The 19,073-nt window shown below is 45.3% G+C and overlaps 1 long non-coding RNA gene across 2 annotated transcripts in view; it reads right to left on the bottom strand.

Annotated features, from left to right (window-relative positions):
- Positions 1–19,073, bottom strand: part of LOC146355305 (uncharacterized) — a 219,033-nt gene that overhangs the window by 11,960 nt on the left and 188,000 nt on the right. The window contains exon 4 of one of the 2 annotated variants that reach the window (XR_014788618.1): positions 13,744–14,328. This is a non-coding gene — a long non-coding RNA (uncharacterized LOC146355305). Of the gene's footprint in view, positions 1–6,882; positions 14,329–19,073 lie in introns of those variants that run through there. The other variant, XR_014788617.1, reaches the window with a different exon arrangement.

Below are 19,073 nucleotides of genomic sequence, written 5' to 3'. Positions count from 1 at the left end.
AATTCAGATAATGATCTAATGAGAGTTTATGAGCAATTTCCACTCATATTCATCAAACTGCTTTCAACAGATGTTAACATAAGTTTAGGTACAGCAGTGACAAAAATGATGCCAGAACAACCTGTGTGTGGTTTCAGCTTAGAACTGTAGTCCAAGCCCTGTGCATCATTCATTGCATGACTTCAGAAATTAAAGGCGCCTTGTTTGATTTCTGAATGGAATGGATATCCTTACAGGCAAAGCTTGAAGTCAATGTTGTATGGAATGTTTTGAGTTTTCTGAAAGGGGGAACGTTTGTCATGTTGCAAAATCATAGATACAATGAATCTTTGAATAAGAAACTTTATTGAAAAGGTAAAGTTGCAGAGGCATTTCTTAAAGTCCATCAGAAGGGCAGTATTTCTTATTCTGGCAGTTTGTGGGCATATGGTCTGATCCATCAACTTGATACATGCATGTGAACTGGGCCTCTCCTTTGAAGTTAATGGGGGAACCTTGCACATAAGAGATCCATGAGTGCACTCGAATGTAACTCTGTCTCAGAGTCTAGGCAGGTCTACTGAACATCAGAACAACACTTTTGCAAAGGAAAAAATATCAAAACGTTTTAATGCTTGGGGAGCAAGGGATGTATTATGCACGCTGGTCCTATCCAAGCTAGGGAGGAGTGAGAAATGTGTTGCGTATGCATTTTAATGCAATCTTACCAAATTCACGTTTCCCGAACCTCAGCACGAACCCAAACACGAGTTACCACCAAATCTATGCACTTCCAAACCTTGTGATGTAATTTGCAAAGCAACGTGCACATCAATGCATGAATTTGAAAAAAATGCACAAAACACTTTATTCAGCGGAAAATCACTTTCAAAAAGTGCAAGGGTGGACACAAAAATGCCTACAGAAATGCGTATTTTTAATGAACACAATACTGAATACTGTATTGTGAATATTGTGTATTCACAATAATGAATACTGGAGAAGGAAATGGCAACCCACTCCAGTATTCTTGCCAAGAAAACCCCATGGAATGTATCACAAGGCTAAAAGATATGATGCCGGACGATGAGCCCCTCAGGTCGGAAGGTGTCCAATATACTACTGGGGAAGAGCAGAGGGTATTTCCAAGTAGCGCCAGAAAGAGTGAAGCGGCTGGGCCAAAGCCGAAAGGACACTCAGCTGTGGATGTGTCTGGTGGTGAAAAGAAAATACGATGCTGTAAAGAACAATATTGTTTAGGAACCTGGAATGTCAGATCAATGAATCAAGGTAATCTGGAGGTGGTCAAACATGAGATGGCAAGATTGAACATCGACACCTTGGGAATCAGAGAACTAAAATGCACAGGCATGGGCGAATTTAATTCAGGTGACCATCATATCTACTACTGTGGGCAAGAATCCCTTAGAAGAAATGGAGTAGCACTCATAGTCAACAAAAGGGTGGGAAAAGCAGTACTGGGGTACAATCTCAAAAATGATAGAATGATCTCAGTACGAATCCAAGGCAAACCATTCAACATCACAGTAATTCAAGTCTATGCCCCAACCACTGAGGCCGAAGAAGCTGAGGTTGATCGGTTCTATGAAGACCTACAACACCTTCTAGAACTAACACCAAAAAAAGATGTCCTCCTCATCATAGGGGTTTGGAATGCTAAAGTAGGAAGTCAAGAAATCACCGGGATAACAGGCAGGCATGGCCTTGGTATACAAAATGAAGCAGGACAAAAGCTAATAGAGTTTTGCCAAGAGAACACGCTGATCATAGCAAACACTCTTTTCCAACAGCACAAGAGGCAACTCTACACATGGACATCACCAGATGGTCAATATTAAAATCAGATTGATTATGTCCTTTGCAGCCAAAGATGGAGAAGCTCTATACAATCAGTAAAAACAAGACCTGGAGCTGACTGTGGCTCAGATCATGAGCTTCTTCTTGCAAAATTTCGGTTTAAATTGAAGAACATCGGGAAAACCACTAAACCATTCAGGTATGACCTAAATCATATCCCTGATGAATATACAGTGGAGGTGAGGAATAGATTTCAGGGATTAGACCTGATAGAGTGCCTGAGGAACTATGGACAGAGGTCCGTAACATTGTTCAGGAGGCAGCAACGAAATCCATCCCAAAGAAAAAGAAATGCAAGAAAGCCAAGTGGCTTTCTGATGAGGCTTTACAAGTAGCTGAGGAAAGAAGGGAAGCGAAAAGCAAGGGAGAAAGGGGAAGATATATCCAACTGAATGCAGAGTTCCAGAGAATAGCAAGGAGAGACAAGAAGGGCTTCTTAAATGAACAATGCAAAGAAATCAAGGAAAACAACAGAATGGGAAAGACTAGAGATCTCTTCAAGAAAATCGGAGATCTCAAGGGAATGTTTTGTGCAAAGACGGGCATGATGAAAGACAAAGAAGGCAGGGACCTCACAGAAGCAGATGAGATTAAGAAGAGGTGGGAAGAATACACAGAAGAACTATACAGGAAAGAACTTAATGTCCCTGATAGCCATGATAGTGCGGTCACTGAACTTGAGCCAGACATCCTCGAGAGTGAAGTCAAGTGGGCCTTAGGAAGCATTAGTAACAACAAAGCTAATGGAGATGACAGTATTCCAGCCGAGCTATTTAAAATCCTAAAAGATGATGCTGTTAAAGTGCTGCATTCAATATGCCAACAAATCTGGAACACTCAACAATGGCCGCAAGACTGGAAAAGGTCACTTTACATTCCAATTCCAAAGAAGGGCAACGCCAAAGAGTGTTCAAACTACTGTACAATTGCACTCATTTCACATGCCAGCAAGGTGATGCTCAAAATCCTACAAGCTAGGCTTCAGCAGTATGTGAACCGAGAACTACCGGAAGTACAAGCTGGGTTTCGAAGAGGCAGAGGAACTAGAGATCAAATCGCCAACATTCGCTGCATCATGGAGAAAGCAAGAGAATTCCAGAAAAACGTCTATTTCTGCTTCATTGACTACGCTAAAGCCTTTGATTGTGTGGATCACAACAAACTGTGGCAAATTCTGAAAGTGATGGGAGTACCAGACCACCTTACCTGTCTCCTGAGAAACCTGTACGAGGGTCAAGAAGCAACAGTAAGAACCAGACATGGAACAACCGAGTGGTTCAAAATTGGGAAAGGAGTACGACAAGACTGCATATTGTCGCCCTGCTTATTTAACTTATATGCAGAGTACATCATGAGAAACGCCAGGCTGGATGAATCACAGGTCGGAATTAAGATTGCTGGGAGAATTATCAACAACCTCCGATATGCAGACGATACCACCCTACTGGCAGAAAGCGAAGAGGATCTCAAGAGCCTCTTGTTGAGGGTGAAAGAGGAGAGTGCAAAAGCTGGTTTGAAACTCAACATTAAAAAAACTAAGATCATGGCATCTGGCCCCATCACTTCCTGGCATATAGAAGGGGAAGAAATGGAAGCAGTGACAGATTTTACTTTCTTGGGCTCCAAGATTACCGCAGACGGTGACTGTAGCCATGAAATTAAAAGACGCTTGCTCCTTGGGAGGAAAGCTATGGCAAACCTAGACAGCATAGTAAGAAGCAGAGACATCACCTTGCCGACAAAGGTCCGTCTAATCAAAGCTATGGTTTTCCCAGTAGTAATGTATGGCTGTGAGAGCTGGACTATAAGGAAGGCTGAGCGCCGAAGAATTGATGCTTTTGAACTGTGGTGCTGGAGAAGACTCTTACGAGTCCCCTGGACTGCAAGGAGGTCAAATCAGTCAATCCTAAAGAAAATCAACCCTGATTGCTCATTGGAAGGACAGATACTGAAGGTGAAGCTCCAATATTTTGGCCACCTAATGCGAAGAGAAAAATCTCTGGAAAAGACCCAGATGCTGGGAAAGACTGAAGGCAAAAGGAGAAGGGGACGACAGAGGATGAGATGGCTAGATAGCATCACGGATGCAATGAATATGAACTTGAGCACACTCCGGGAGACAGCGCAGGACAGGAGGGCCTGGCGTGCTATGGTCCATGGGGTCACGAAGAGTCGGACACGACTGAACGACTGAACAACAATGAACACAAGACCTGTATGAATGTTCCTGTGGCCAGAATGCGGAAACTAGCTGGAATGAACTTAGAAGTGAAAGAATGAGCGGCTGAGTGAAACTGAGCTTGATCAGTCCACCATCCCCAATTCAGGGATCTGCCTGGGCACGCAAGGGCTACGCGGGAGTCGGGGGACGGGCCATGCGTGAAGCCCTGGTCCCCGGGCCGGCATCCAGGGTGGACGCCACCGTGCACCAGCCAGGGGCCCACACCCCAGCAGCAGCCCACTGGCGGGAGCCCCGGAGCTGCTGCTCCTCTTCAGCACTGCGGCCTGCCTGCCTCCCTGCCCGTCAAGCACGCAGGTGGGAGCAGAGAGGAGAAAGAGGAGCAGCAGCAGCAGCAGGAGCAGCTGGTGGCGATGGCGGTGGGAAGGCAGAGTCGCTGGGGGAAGGCGGCCGCTCAGGGTCCCTGCCGCCGGAGCGTGCCCAGAGGGATCAGCAGAAACAGCTGCAGGGTGAGAGCCAAAGTCCAAAAGAAGCAGCTGCACCAAATGGATTCCCAGCACATGTCGACGCGTCGTCTTCTCTTGGGAACTGAGGAATACGAAGCGCATGGTGAGTGACATGCGACGCACACCAAAACACATCAAATGCGCTGTCCGTGCTTCCAAAAGGATTCTGGAATAATATGTATTGACTAACAGAAATCTCCAAGACGTGCTAAACTATCCTAAAAATAACGTTAAAATCTCTCTATATCGATACGTAAGTTTCATAATCTGACAAGTATTGAAAAACATTACACACACACAGCATTTAAAATGCAAATTTCTATGTTTTCCACAAAATCTCTGGATACCCTAAAATGACTAGTTAAAAACTGCAAAACGTATCAACTGGCTGAAAAACGATTACGAGATTCTCTCTATTCCGATGTCCAATGATGATCAAGCAGGAGATGATGATGAAGAAGAAGCTTACTTACAAACTCTTAGAGATCCTTTTGGAGGATTCCCTCTCCCTTGCTTCTTCCAAAGAAGACTGAAAAGTATTCTACCTCTCAAGGCATACATCAGCTGATTTTAACCAAATTAAGCTGGACTTAATTAAACTCCCCCCCCCCCCAGCTCTTAAGGACAGGATGGTAAAAATCCTGTTAAGGCTTATTACCCCCTATACTGAGATTTCCAGCTATAAGCAAGAATGAGTATATTATACAGCTTATTTCAAGAGAGACATATAATCAGTATTATCATTTAACCCTGAAGGGGTTACAGTAGCAAGCCAAAAGATCCACACTGCTTCCTTTCTAGGTAGTTTCTTCCTACAAAGCTCTTTCCTCTTTTCCAGGGCAATCTGCTCTATGGCCCAAAATAAAATATCCCCTGTTTTATGTCCATGTTGTAAGAAATGTTTGACTAAGGGTTCAGCTTCCCTTTTCTGCTTCATATTATTAAAATGCTCTCCAATTCTTATCTTCGGCTTACGGGTCGTCATTCCTCCATACATTAGATTTCATGGACATCTGACAATATAAACCACACTCCGGCTGGCACAGCTGGTAAAACTTCGCAAGGAATATTCCCGCTGGCTGTTAGAATCCATCAAGGACCAGATGGGCTCCTTCACACGAAGCTTGTATCCTGCAATTGAGATTGCTCCTTCATGGAAGTTTGCGGGCTCTTTACACGACGTCGTGACCCTCCAGGGCGTCTCCTGCACTAAATGCCCTTTGTTCCATTTTTAAGTAGATCGCAGATAATGAGCTATCAAATTACCCCGCTTGTGTTCCGCTTCAGTTTCCTTCGTGAAAAGAAGAAAAGTGGCAAGAGGAGTGAGATCAATGAAAGATAATCGAAGACTCAGATACGGGGAGAAGGAGGAGGAAAGGGAAGGGGGGAAAGGAAGTGCTTGTACAGGGAGTCAGTGGAGATCCTGCATTTAAAATGGAAGCAGAAAGCCCCGTTTTAAATGCAGGATTTGAGGCTGGTGTAGAGATGCCCCCTGTGTATTTGCAGTACATACAGTGCCCACAGAGGTGGTGGCCTTTGGGTGGAGTAGTGCCTAATAAGGGTCTACATACTGCTCCCTTTCTATCTCTCAAAGTGGTGTCACTATGCACCAGTATGCCCTGGATATTATCAGTTCTTTATAGGCAAAGACTGGTTTCCTTTGAAAAATGGATATTGTCGTGGTCAGCGCCTTAGCTGGACTTTCAAGGACCACACTAGCACGGTCTGCACTCGCAAAAAGCTTTATTCAGGATGGAGTACTGAATCACCGTGATGGTTCAACTCACACACCTGAGTGACACCAAACTAAATTTCCAACCCTCTGCTATAGAAGGTGATAAACAACTTATGCTAAGCCACATTCCTCTGTGCTCCCTCCTCCTGTATTTGCTATTCATCACTGTGGTTTCTCATATAAGGTAATCCATGCGTTACACCTTTTCGCTTAAACCTAGACGTAAATTCATAAGGTTATGACAGATGACAGGAAAACACTAGCTTAACTGCAAGCTCCATAGGAAGCTACAGAAACCCACAAACTGCATCCTGTTATTCTTCACTGCCGCACTAAGCAAAGCCTTTCATAAGCGTTCTGTCTTACTGACTTTCTCTATATCGCATTACGGCTGCTAACTTAAAATGGAGTCTCTTTGGCCAAAGCTGAATGTCCACTACAGCCATGACAATATGCCTCCCAAAATATGAAATTCTTCAAAATGCTTCTTAGCTTTATTATAGGTCAAACGACATACTTGTCTACTCTCATCTTTCTGTTGTGTTCCTTCTTGTTTACCCTTGGGTCTCAAAATCTCACTGCGTGTAGCAGACAGTGCTCTCCCATGTGCCTTGTGAATGACTTCAACTGGGTAACCTCTACTTTTAAAATCCCTCTTTAGTGTTGAGCTTCTCTTTCTTTTATCTCTGCACAATTTCTGCGTATTCGCAAGAACTGGCTTACAAGAATGTTTTCCTTCATGTGCCTAGGGTGCGAACTCTGAAAATGTAAGTAGGTGTTGCAATCTGTGCGTTTCTTGCATGTTACTGTTCGTAATTTTCCTGCTCTCTTTGCAACCGTAATATCTAGGTCAGTAATATGGGTGTTGCTGAAATCCATTTCAAGTGGGCGCATTTGGAATCCTAACAAAGTGCCATGGGCACCAGTGACAAAATGGCGGCCATAGTGGGGGCATGGCTACTCACAAAATGGCCACCAAGGGGATGGGTGTCAGGTCAGAATGGGGTCAGGTGGGCAAGCAAGCAGGGAAAGGCTCCCCACCTTCCCCATAAAAGGCCTCTGCTGCTGCTCACAGCAAAAAAAACCCCAAACAAACGGGGCTGGGTGGGGCAGCCAGCGAGCCTGGGAATCTAGCGCGCACAATGAACAAAAATAGCACAGGCTTGTGAGCAAGCATGCGGCAAAATCCTTAACTTTGCACGTGTCCCCACATGCACCAAACAACATCCAGAATGCCACAGCAAACACAAAGCAGGTGGCCATGGGGAGAATGGGAAATGCCCCTGCATCACCACCACTCCGAACACAAACGCCTGGAGGTAAAGCAATGCGGGCAGATCAGCAAACAGGCTGGAAATTCCATTGCTTCACCCACCCACCACCGACAAGCAAACAGAAGGGCACAGAAGATGAGCACCACACCGCCCAACACACAAAAATAAAGGGTTGGAGACCAAGCGCCATCCCCCTCCTTCCCAAAAATTCAGATAGGAGGTTGAGCAAGCAGGCAGGAGATGCCCCCCCTTTTGCCTCTGCTCCCCTCTCAGATGGGAAGAACTCCAGATGACGAGGGGTGAGTGGAAAACTAAAAGAAGAAGGAGCAACAGAAGGAGAGGTCCTGGAAAATTCCTCTGTAGTGCATTTGATTGATGGATGGATTGATTGATTGGCTGCCTTTCAGGGCAGAAGCCCTCCCAAGGTGGCTCACAGCAATAAAATACATAAAAACAGTTAAAATATTAAAAATGATAAAAACATAACAACAATAAAAGCCGACAATAAAACCAGCAATGATGTTAACAGTGGTAACAGCAACAATAGCAGTCATATCAATACAAGGCCGAGGTAAAACAATATATTTTCAAGGTCTTCTTAAAAGTTTGCAATGACAGAGTACGGCAGTCCTCTGGTGGCAGCTTGTTCCAAAGGTGTGGGGCCACTGCAGAGAAGGCACTCTCACGTGTGGCCACTCAACTGACTGCACTCACAGATGGGAAAATGAGAAGAGCCTCTGTTTCTGATCTCCAAGTGTGGGCAGGCATAGTACAGACACAGAATTAGCTGCAGCGAATCTCTCTCAATACACGCAGACATGAGGGAGAACCCCATCTCATGGTGTTCTGCATTCTTATACCTGACATTCATCACAGGCTGCTCTTTCCATCGCTCCCCCCTCCCATCTTCCTGTGAGCTTTAGGCAATGCAATGTAACTCTAGGAGAATCAACAAAAGGTACTTTCCAGTTGCACAGGATATGGCTTAACCACAAACATGAGGTGAAAGCTAAAGCATCCTGTTATGAACATGGGCAAGTTTCTAAGCAAGGCTTCCCAGCACAGCTTTTACCAGAATACACGTCAGACAGTACAGGCTCACAAAATGGAGGCCAAGACACAAGATGGCATCAGTCTGGTTCATGGCCCCCTTCCACCACAAACCCGAGACCAGCCAATCTCTTTTGGCACCTGAAGTAGAACATTTCACATGTACCTTGCCCCCGCTCCCCCGGTAGTAAATATCCTCCATGGAAGCATCTATTTTTTTTAATCAAAGTTAGCAGCCATCACAACATATTGTGGCACTGAATTCCGTAACCTAGGCTGTGTTTCCATGACAATGGAAGGAGAAGCTAATGGAGGAGTACCAGATTTTTAAAAAGGAATCAGCTTTGCTGTGAGCAGGGTTCCATGAGCAGATTCTCTGAAGCAGTAAAAATCGCTTCACAGAACATACTTCCTGGTGGGGTTGGAGTGAACATCATCTGACTGGCAGAGGCTGCTCAACCAATAACAGAGGCTCCCCCGCACTTTCTCCTTTCCCCTGAAACTCCAGATGCACCTGCATTTCAGGAGCAAGCCTCATTGAGCACAATGGGAGTTACTTCTGAGTAGACACACATATGCTTGTGCTGGGAAAGGCGGGGGGGGGGGAGAAAACAAAGACAGAAACCAGCCCCCATTGTAACCTGCAGGATATCTATAAGGAAGCTGTGAAGTACATACTTCCTAAAGCAATGAACTGGAGCCTTGAGATCGCACTTAATGAATTCGGCTTTAAAATGTGCCATTTCAATTGAGGGGGAATCTCTGTCAGTTCTGATGTGGGAATTCAAAGGCAAGCCCCATTCAGCACAATGGTAGTTACTTCTGAGGAGACACTAATGGGTTTGTTGTGGGAAAGAGCAGGACACCAGCCCCCTTTTTAATGCACAGCATCTCTATAAGGAAGCGGTGACGTAGTTACTTCTGTCAGGCAGTGCACTGGACCTCGAGATGGTGCATCTCTAAAAGGAAGCGGTGACATAGTTACTTCTGTAAGGCAATGCACTGAACCTCGAGATGGTGCTTAATCACACATAAGGAACTGGGCTTCAAAATGTGCCATGTCAGTCGAGGGGCTTCTCTGTTATTTCTGTGGGCATTCGCAGGCCTCATTCAGCACAGTGGGAGGACACAACCCTTGACTGGGGTCATGGTGAAAGGCACACCCCTGGGCAGGGCTAGCATACCCAAGCTAAATGAGGGGGTTGGGGCACACAGTAACTATACCAGGGAGAACCCGACCTAAGGAAAAGAATCGGACTTTAAGCAGCTTCAGGAAATCCGGTTTTTCCCTGATAAGCTCTGGGGTGGATGGTGGATGGCCATGACATCGTGTATCCCTAATGACCTCAACATGCAGCCGGCTCAGAGTAAATCACTGGTGGAAACACCCCCACTAATCATGTAGTATTTGAAGAAATACTTTTTTTGTACTTCCAGTATTACATCCCAAAGCCCTTGCAATCTCACTCGGCCAAGTCCCTTTCTCTTCCCCCCGCCCCGGTAGTCTTAGGGTCCCAAATGGCTTCGCCTCAGCTTTCCCAACTCCCTTAGACCCCTTAATCAAGCCCATTCCAACCCAGACTCATTACACATCTCCTAGACGTCTGTGTACAGCAGGCCTTGGCTTGGACTCCAAAGGGACCTTTGAGCTAATTTCTCCCCACAGTTCAAACTCTGTGCATGAATGCCGCAGTATCCAGGTTATGTTCTGTCTTGTGTGCATACTATGCATTGGTTTATTTGGAAACTGAGTCCATTCTGAGTTCATATGCCTGTTACCAATCAGCTAATTCCCTAAAGTAATTGTGATGTATGTTTGTTATTGTGTGTAATAAAAATGTCCTGTGTTTTCAAAGAAGATGTGTGTGTGTGTGTGTGTGTGTGTGTGTATCATTAGGCCATGTCTGCCAAGATGCACTACAACAAAGGTTCAAAGTAGGGCTGTGCACCGCCTCGTTATGAAGCCCGAATAACAAGGCAAAGCAGGCTGATTCGGACCATCCTCCTCATGATACAAAGCACAGCAGCGCAGAACCGAGGTGGCCCAAGGCGAAGCACCTCCTCTGCCTCATATATTCAGAGCTTTACTTAATGCCTGAGTGGTCCAGACAGGCTGTCTCCAAAATGTATCAACTTCTGAAAGCTCATGCAGAGGGGCAGGAGGGGGGGAGGGGGGAGGCGAGCACAGGAGGAGGAAGGAGTATGCTTTGGGGAATAGGAACTCTCAGCCAGAACCGATGCCAGCAGTCTCCAATCAGAGGGAGTGGTGGAGGAGGGAGGTCTATACTTCGGCGAAAGGCAGCGTTATTGCGCTAGCTGTGTCTTTGGGAGAGGGTTGGTGTATGGTTAGATGATCTGGTGTGTGTGAGTGCACGTTCATTGCTTGCAGTTCCTCTTTCTATTTCTTTGTTCTCAATCGCCATTACTCCTTCGTTCTGTGTATTATAATTCATCTCTCTTTTCAATATTCTTTCGAACAAACATAGCTTTTCTTTGCTCGTTACTGCTATGCTCCCCCCGCTCCCCAACCATTCCATTCATGTTGCTTGTGGACTCTGGAAAAGGCTGCATTTGTTTTTTAAGGTTCACTGGCTGTGTTTTTTTTCATGGTCACCCATCACTTCTGCTTTCTCCATTCCATTCCTTGTCACCTTTGTCTTTCAAGTCTGTCTCTTCTAGATTTTTAAAAACCCAGTCTTATTTCAATTTTTAAAAACAAAGATTGACTTCTGGGCATGTCCCCCCCCCCTTAAGTCATATTCAACCATTCCATTTTTTCCTTCTTTCAAAATTCTTAAATAAAGGCACATTATAGCAGCCTATGCATTGGTGTTTGGCTCCCCACTCCCACACCCCATTCTGAAGTGAACCATCTCTTTCTTTTCTGCGTTGATCCTCCCAAAACAGAAATTAAAAAAGGGGTTTTATTTATATTGTTTGCTTGCTCTTGGCTCTTATCTTATTGCCTCCTGCCGTTGTCCTGTATTCACTGAACTTAACCTGCCTTCCATAAAAGAACACGAAATATAAAACAATAAATTAAAGAAACCCGTTATTTGCTTAGGTTGTTCTGCTTCTCTTTTGCTCTTATGTGTCTGTGTTCATGTGTGTGTGTGTGTGCTAGGTTGTTGTTCCACTAATGCTACAGGTCCAAATTTCAAGGCAGTGTTGAAAAAGCACTAAACACATACTATTTATATTAATTGCCTTTCTTTTCTTTGGATTTCTTTTCCTGGTTTTTTTCATAAAAATCTTTGATTTTTCATAGGAGTCTTTGGATTTCTTTTCCTGGTTTTTTTCATAAAATCCACCATTCGGGAGATTAAAAAAAAAATCCAGTCTGGGGGAGCTCCGGTCAGGGTAGACCGGGCCGCTCCGGTCCGAGGAGGATTTCGCAGGACGGATTTGTCGTAATTCGATCCCGTTTCCGTTCGTTGCGAAATTCTCTGACATCCCTAATCACCACCCCAACCCATCACTGCTCCTTCTGCGCCCTGCACTGCCCGGTAGACCTACCGCAGTCCAGCCAGCAATGGGAAGGGGAGAGAGAAAGGAAGGAGGACCCAGTGCTGGGAAATTGCCCAGGGGTCTCCTCAAACCTGGAGCCAGCCCTGGGAGTCAGAGCCATTGAACTCAGTGGCACTTCCAAGTCAGCGTGCATAGGCTCAGGCTGCAACTGAGCATTTGCTTCAAAAAGGCTTGTATAAGGCTGCAATCTTATACCAACTTATTCCAGAGCAACTGGAACTTATGAGTAACTTATTCCAGAGTAATTATAAGTTCCTTATGAGTAACTTATTCCAGAGTAACTTATTAGTAACTTACTAGTAATTTAGGGAGCAATCCTATGGCCGCTAGTCAGCGGCTAGACGGCCATAGGATATGTTGGTTCCTGGGATGGACCCCGGAGCCCGCGCTCCGGGGTCGATTCCTGGAGAACCGACCTTCCCCCCCTCCTGTGCTGCCTCGGAGGCAGCTCAGAACGGCCCCGTGTGCCGCGCTCGGAAGAGGTATGCGGAGCAGTGAAAACGGAGCATTCCTGGGGGCCTTCCGGGGCAGGGAAGGCAGAAATGCCAGTACGACACGTCCTCTGTGTTGTCCGGCAGCTGCCTCCCCCACTGCAGCTAGACAGCTGAAATCTATCTAGCCACAAATGCAAGGCAGCTGAAGCACGCAGGGGATGATCCCTTCCATGCGTCTCCTGCCCTGCATTGGATAGGCGGTCACCTCCGAGTTCGAGAAGAAATTTCAAAATACTTTCTGGATTCTTCTGAAGTTTTAAACTGCTGATCTGAGCTAGGAGCCCAGTAAAAGAAATGGGGAAAATACACAGCCCTAAACTGCATGATTATTTCCCTCCCCTCCCTCTTTATTGTTGTTGTTAGTCTGCAAGTTTTCCAGTCAGAGCTCATGCTGAACATAAGCTCGACCTGGCATCCCCTCTGCTTATGAGTCTGGAATCCCTGGGAGCTCCAACCCAGCGAAGTTAAGAGAATTGGATGTCCCTGCTTCTCCTTCAGAGTCACTTTCCCAGCTTCCTGCATCTCCAGGCCTTTAGAATTTGTGCATATTATCAAATCAATAGTACAATTTAAAGCATATTTTTAAATCCTCTTCATTACGGACTCTTCCTCACTAGAGTAGGGAGGGGCAGTTGCCATGATGACCATGGCAAGCATTTGTGGATCCCTTGCGGGGAGGGGGGGCCGCAGGAGTCCATTCTCTTGCTTTGGAGAATTTGCTACAGGATCAATGGCTGTTGCTACCACTATGCTCTGTTCATCTCTTTCTAAATAATACAGATATTACAAAAACCATCCAAGGGGGCTTCCAGAGGGAGGGGTCCTAGTGCTATCAATCAAAAGGGACTGTGCAGCTATTCCATTTTTTCCCCCCTTAATGGATTTTCAATGGTAAGAGAAAAGATGGAAGAAGCTATGAGAAAATCCGGGAGGGTTACGAATGGAAGACAACGTTGTCTGGACCCTCCATAACATTCTGTGAATGAGGCAGGGTGATGACGCAATAAAAGCTTCATCTGGAAGCATCCCAAGTGCTTTTGAGTAAATATGAACAGGGTGAGGCTGTAGTATAAAATATCTAAAAATGCAAACTATGTTAAACTAAACTATATATACCTACCTGCCAGCCCAAGAAAAAAGATTTTGTGTCTTCAAAGATGTAATTCTGCAGACTGCCAGCAAAGATAACTCTGTAAATCCGGGCAGCCACTAAGAACTGAGTTGTACCCCTCCACCAGGTTCCTCCTAGGCAGTAGGCCTCAACTTGAGTTCTACCCCGGTTCCATCTCCCAATGACCACTGAGATTCACGGGTGAACAGGCCAGGGTATGAAATCTCCAGTCTTCAGAGTCCCAGATGAGCAGTTAGGAAAGCTGGACTGGACTCCTTCCATTCTGTTCTTTATAAAATTATATGTGAAAAGTAACATATTTGTTGTTCAGTTGTTAAGTCGTGTCCGCCTCTTCGTGACCCCATGGACCATAGCACGCCAGGCCTTCCTGTCCTCCGCTCTCTCCCGGAGTGTGCTCAAGTTCATATTAATTGATGCTATCTAGCCATCTCCTCCTCTGCCGTCCCCTTCTCCTTTTGCCTTCAATCTTTCCCAGCATCAGGGTCTTTTCCAGTGAGTTTTCTCTTCGCAAAGTAACATATACAATCCACTAAATAGATGTTCTTTGAGGAGATCCCAGGACTCCTTAGCAACCTGGAAAAAAGAGACAAGACGGTATGCTGAGAAAACACAATGGATGTCTGTTTTGCCACACTCAGGCTAGATTACTAGGAAATGGGCTCATATAGATTATGCATGCATTGGGCAAGATAGAAGTGCCCAACTGGTCACGCAATCTAAGATTAGCTATCATGAAAGTGAGTGGTTTAGATTTCGTGTTTACTTCCAGTTCATTGGAGTTTTATTTGTATATGTACGTCGAAGCTCTTTGGCTTTGTACTATAACACTGACATCCTAGAGGACGATCTCCTTCGTATGGCACGCCAGGCTCACCGTGGGATGTTTGACCCACAATGAGCTACAGCGCATGCCAGGTGCATTCGGCTGCCATTATGAACATGCAAGCCCCGATGAGTTTGTGGAATATCATCATATAACCCACAGCCATCGTGGGTTATTTCAGTTTTATTCACCCAAGAGAATCTGGGTTGACTCGTCAGTATCCACACTTATAAAGAGACTTCTGTCTACTAAATTCATAATGAATGAACCTTTTTACCATTGTTTATCACCATGATTCAGAGCTAGTACAATGTATATATACACTTGTTGACTCATTCACCCCAGATACCTGGGTTGGCTCATCAGTATTATGTCCTGTTGAAAGGGGATATATATTTACTGAATTTACTATGAATTACTACATACTGTGCAATTGGGATGATTACAAGCATAATAGAAATCGTGGCTACTATATTTCTTAGTAAAATTAAAGTTCTATTCCTCTCAACCAACAAAGCAGTCATCGTTAAGATCTTATAGTTACCTATCTGGCAAGCATGGTTTGCAGAGCTTAGGCAATCATGTTTGGTAGGCTTCTCATTCTTCCAGGATCTCTCTGGGCAATTAGATTGCTTTGATAACCCTTATGTTGATGATGACCTCATCCTACGTTTTGCACCTGGCCGTACCACTATTCCTATTTTTTTCCAATGTAGCCAGGTTTGCCATTGACACCGGTAACTTAGATGAAGGTAACCCTGCAGCAGCTTTCTGGCTCCAGTACTCGACTGACCCATTTGTGTCAACCTTCTTCTATTTCTAAGAATACATTCTATTACTCACAGTTCTCTCACAACACAGGCAGAACTAATCTCATATGTCACAGATCGCATACAGTTAGCGTACACAGATAATTAGGAATAGCACTCCTCTGAAATACAACGAATTCTGATCAACAATGCACATTACATTCATACTCTGTGACAGTATTTATTTCCCCCCTGGTCTTTCGAAAGTGTGCAGATTTGACTGTTCAATACGTGTAGTCTCGCCTTGTACGTTATATTTCTTTGTATGTCAAAGGCAGCATTGAAGTGAAATAGGTAACATACAAGGAAATTGACACAGCAGGACTAATTGGCGAATCTGAGCACACTTGAGAAGGACCGGGGGCGAATAATATTAAGAGAAAGCAGGAACCCATTTGTGCAATTCAGAAGCACGGAAAAAGAAGGAAAAAAAGGCAAACAAAGTAAGTGCTCTGAAAAGGAGCACCAAAGACAGGGGAGGGGGGATAATAACTCCCACTTGGTAATGTCATCCTCGCACTATTAAAACTTGAACTGACACTCGTTAGCGTTCTCCCTCTTTTCAACACTCCCCGAGCCTTCAGGAAGTTCAGAAAGGGGAGTAGCACATGGCAGCTTGGCATGGCTTCTTTCCTCCTCAGTCCCCCTCAGTCCTCTATTTAGCCTGCTCCCTGCATATATCTCAGTGTCCTTTGCGTGGCGACACGTCATGTCTCCTCGTCCCTACAGCAGGAAATTTTCCCAGCCTTCTCCCCTCCCTGATTACTATCCCATCCGACACTGAAAAAAAATTGGTGCCCTGAAAGTAAGCAAATAGGGTTGTATATCATCATCATCATCATCAATTTCCCAGTCTTGCCTTGTCAATTTCCTTGTATGTTGCAGCTGTTTCTCTTGGTATTACCCCCCCCCCCAGTCCTTAGTAAATGTGCTCAAATTAGCCTATGTGCAGTCTCGCCTTGTCAACTGCTTTGTATGTTACCTACTCCACTTTGGGACTTCCTTTGACAGCTGTAAGATACAAGGCGATTGAAAATGTGAGACTATACACAGGAGACAGCTATATCTCTGCTTTTGCACATTTGCAAAAGACCAGGAATAATAGTAATAGTAATAGTGATAATTTTAAAGCCCCCATTTGAGCACGTCCAAGGCACTGAAAAAATAATTTTTAAAAAGGTGATGACTTAGTTACAGTCTTTCTAAAGTGCCACTTTGGTATTGGTGGAGGAGCAGTCTCTGGAGGTGGCACTGGCAAGACTGCAAAAAGCAGCACAAGCCATGCTGCTGGGTTCAGACATCATGACATGCCTCCCTGAGAACAAGCCACCCTCAACAACATTACTACAAGCCATGGGTTCTCAGGGTGGCTTGTTTGTGAAAAACAACACACGTTGAAACATCTGCACTGAGTTCGGACATCATGATAAGCCACGCTGACACTAACAAGGATCACAACCCACTGTGGCTCATCATGTCATGCGAACCCAGTCATCGACCTGGTTCGGATGATCATTGTAGGCTAAACAAGCCACAATCGCTTGTTTAAGCTGCAGCACGTGCCATACATGATTGCATCATCACCCGCCCGAATGCAATTTGTCATGTTGTCTGACCCTGGGCAGCATGGCTTGTTTGTGGGGGAAACAACCCTCAGATATCCCAGGGGCTGTTGTTGGGGGTTCATAGAATCATAGAATCATAGAATAGTCGGGTTGGAAGGGGCCTACAAGGCCATCGAGTCCAACTCCCTGCTCAGTGCAGGAATCCAAGTCAGAGCATCCCTGACAAATGGCTGTCCAGCCTCGTCTTGAAGGCCTCCAGTATGGGAGAGCCCACCACCTCCCCAGGTAATTGGTTCCATTGTCATATTGCTCTTACAGTCAGGAAGTTTTTCCTGATGTTCAGCCAGCATCTGGCTTCCTGTAACTTGAGCCCATTATTCCGTGTCCTGCACTCTGGGATGATCAAGAAGAGATCCTGGCCTTCTTCTCTGGGACAACCTTTCAAGTACTTGAAGACTGCTATCATATCTCCCCTCAGTCTTCTCTTCTCAAGGCTAAACATGCCCAGTTCTTTCACTCTCTTCATAGGGCTTTGTTTCCAGTCCCCTGATCATCTTTGTTGCCTTCTTCTGAACCCTCTCCAGTTTGTCTGCATCCTTCTTAAAGTGTGGTGCCCAGAACTGGACACAGTACTCCAGATGAGGCCTTACCAGTGCTGAGTAGAGGGGAACTAGTACTTCCCAGGATTTGGAAGCTATGCTTCTATTAATGCAGCCCAAAAGAGCATTGGCCTTTTTTGCAGCCACATCACATTGTTGGCTCATATTCAGCTTGTGATCGACAACAATTCCAAGATCCTTCTCTCTTGTAGTGTGGTTGAGCCACGTATCCCCCATCTTGTCACTGTGCATTTGGTTTCTTTTTCCTAGGTGCAGAACTTGGCATTTATCCCTATTAAATGTCATTCTGTTGTTTTCTGCCCAGCGCTCCAGTCTATCCAGATCACTTTGAATTTTGTTTCTGCCTTCCAAAGTATTAGCTATCCCGCCCAATTTTGTGTCATCTCCAAATTTGACCAGCATTCCCTGCACCTCCTCCTCCAAGTCATTAATAAAAATGTTGAAGAGCACTGGGCCCAGGACTGAGCCCTGCGGTACCCCACTCGTTACCTCTCCGCAGTTTGAGAAGGTCCCATTGATGAGCACTCTTTGAGTCCGATTCTGTAGCCAACTGTGGATCCACCGGATCGTTGTTTCATCTAGCCTACTTTGAGCTAGTTTGCTCATCAGGATATCATGGGGCACTTTGTCGAAAGCTTTGCTGAGGTCGAGGTATATGATGTCTACAGCATTCCCACGGTCTACAAGGGAGGTGACTTGATCAAAAAATGAGATCAGATTTGTCTGGCAGGACTTGTTTTTGACAAATCCATGTTGGCTTCGAGTAATCACGGCATTTTTTCAAGGTGCTTCCAGATGGATTCCTTTATCATCTGCTCCAGAATTTTCCCAGGGATTGATGTCAGACTGACTGGTCTGTAGTTCCCAGGTTCCTCCTTTTTACCCTTTTTGAAGATAGGGACAACGTTAGCCCTCCTCCAGTCATCTGGCACTTCCCCCGTCCTCCATGATTTCTCAAAGAGAATAGACAGCGGTTCTGAGAGTTCTTCTGCCAGTTCCTTTATGACTCTAGGATGCAGTTCATCTGGCCCTGGAGATTTGAACTCATTCAAAGTAAGTAGGTGTTCCTTGACCATATGCCTATCGATCTCAAGCTGCAATCCTGCCCCTTCAGCCTGTACTTCGCCTTTGCCAGGGGGGTCATAGACCCTCTTTTGGGAGAAGAATGAGCCAAAGTAGGAATTGAGCACCTCTGCCTTTTCTTTGTCATCTGTTAATGTTTTGCCATCCTTATTTAGTAGCTGAACCACCATTTCTTTCCTCTGCCTTTTACTATGCACGTAGCTGAAGAAAGCCTTTTTGTTGTTTTTAGCATCCCTTGCTACCTTCAGCTCATTCTCAGCTTTAGCCTTCCTGACGCCATCCCTGCAATTCTGTGCTATCTGCCTGTACTCTTCCTTTGTTACTTGGCCTTCTTTCCACTTCCTATATGTGTCCTTTTTTGTTTTCAGGTCATCCCTAAGCTTTTTGTGAAGCCACATTGGCTTCTTCTGTTGTCTTC

Source organism: Heloderma suspectum, chromosome 2 (genome assembly GCF_057233095.1).
Source record: "Heloderma suspectum isolate Gila_16-S chromosome 2, 16-S_ref, whole genome shotgun sequence".
In the NCBI taxonomy this organism is placed as follows: Eukaryota; Metazoa; Chordata; class Lepidosauria; order Squamata; family Helodermatidae; genus Heloderma; species Heloderma suspectum.
Note: the sequence above shows the minus strand (reverse complement) of the source record. Positions and strands in the feature narration are given on the sequence as shown.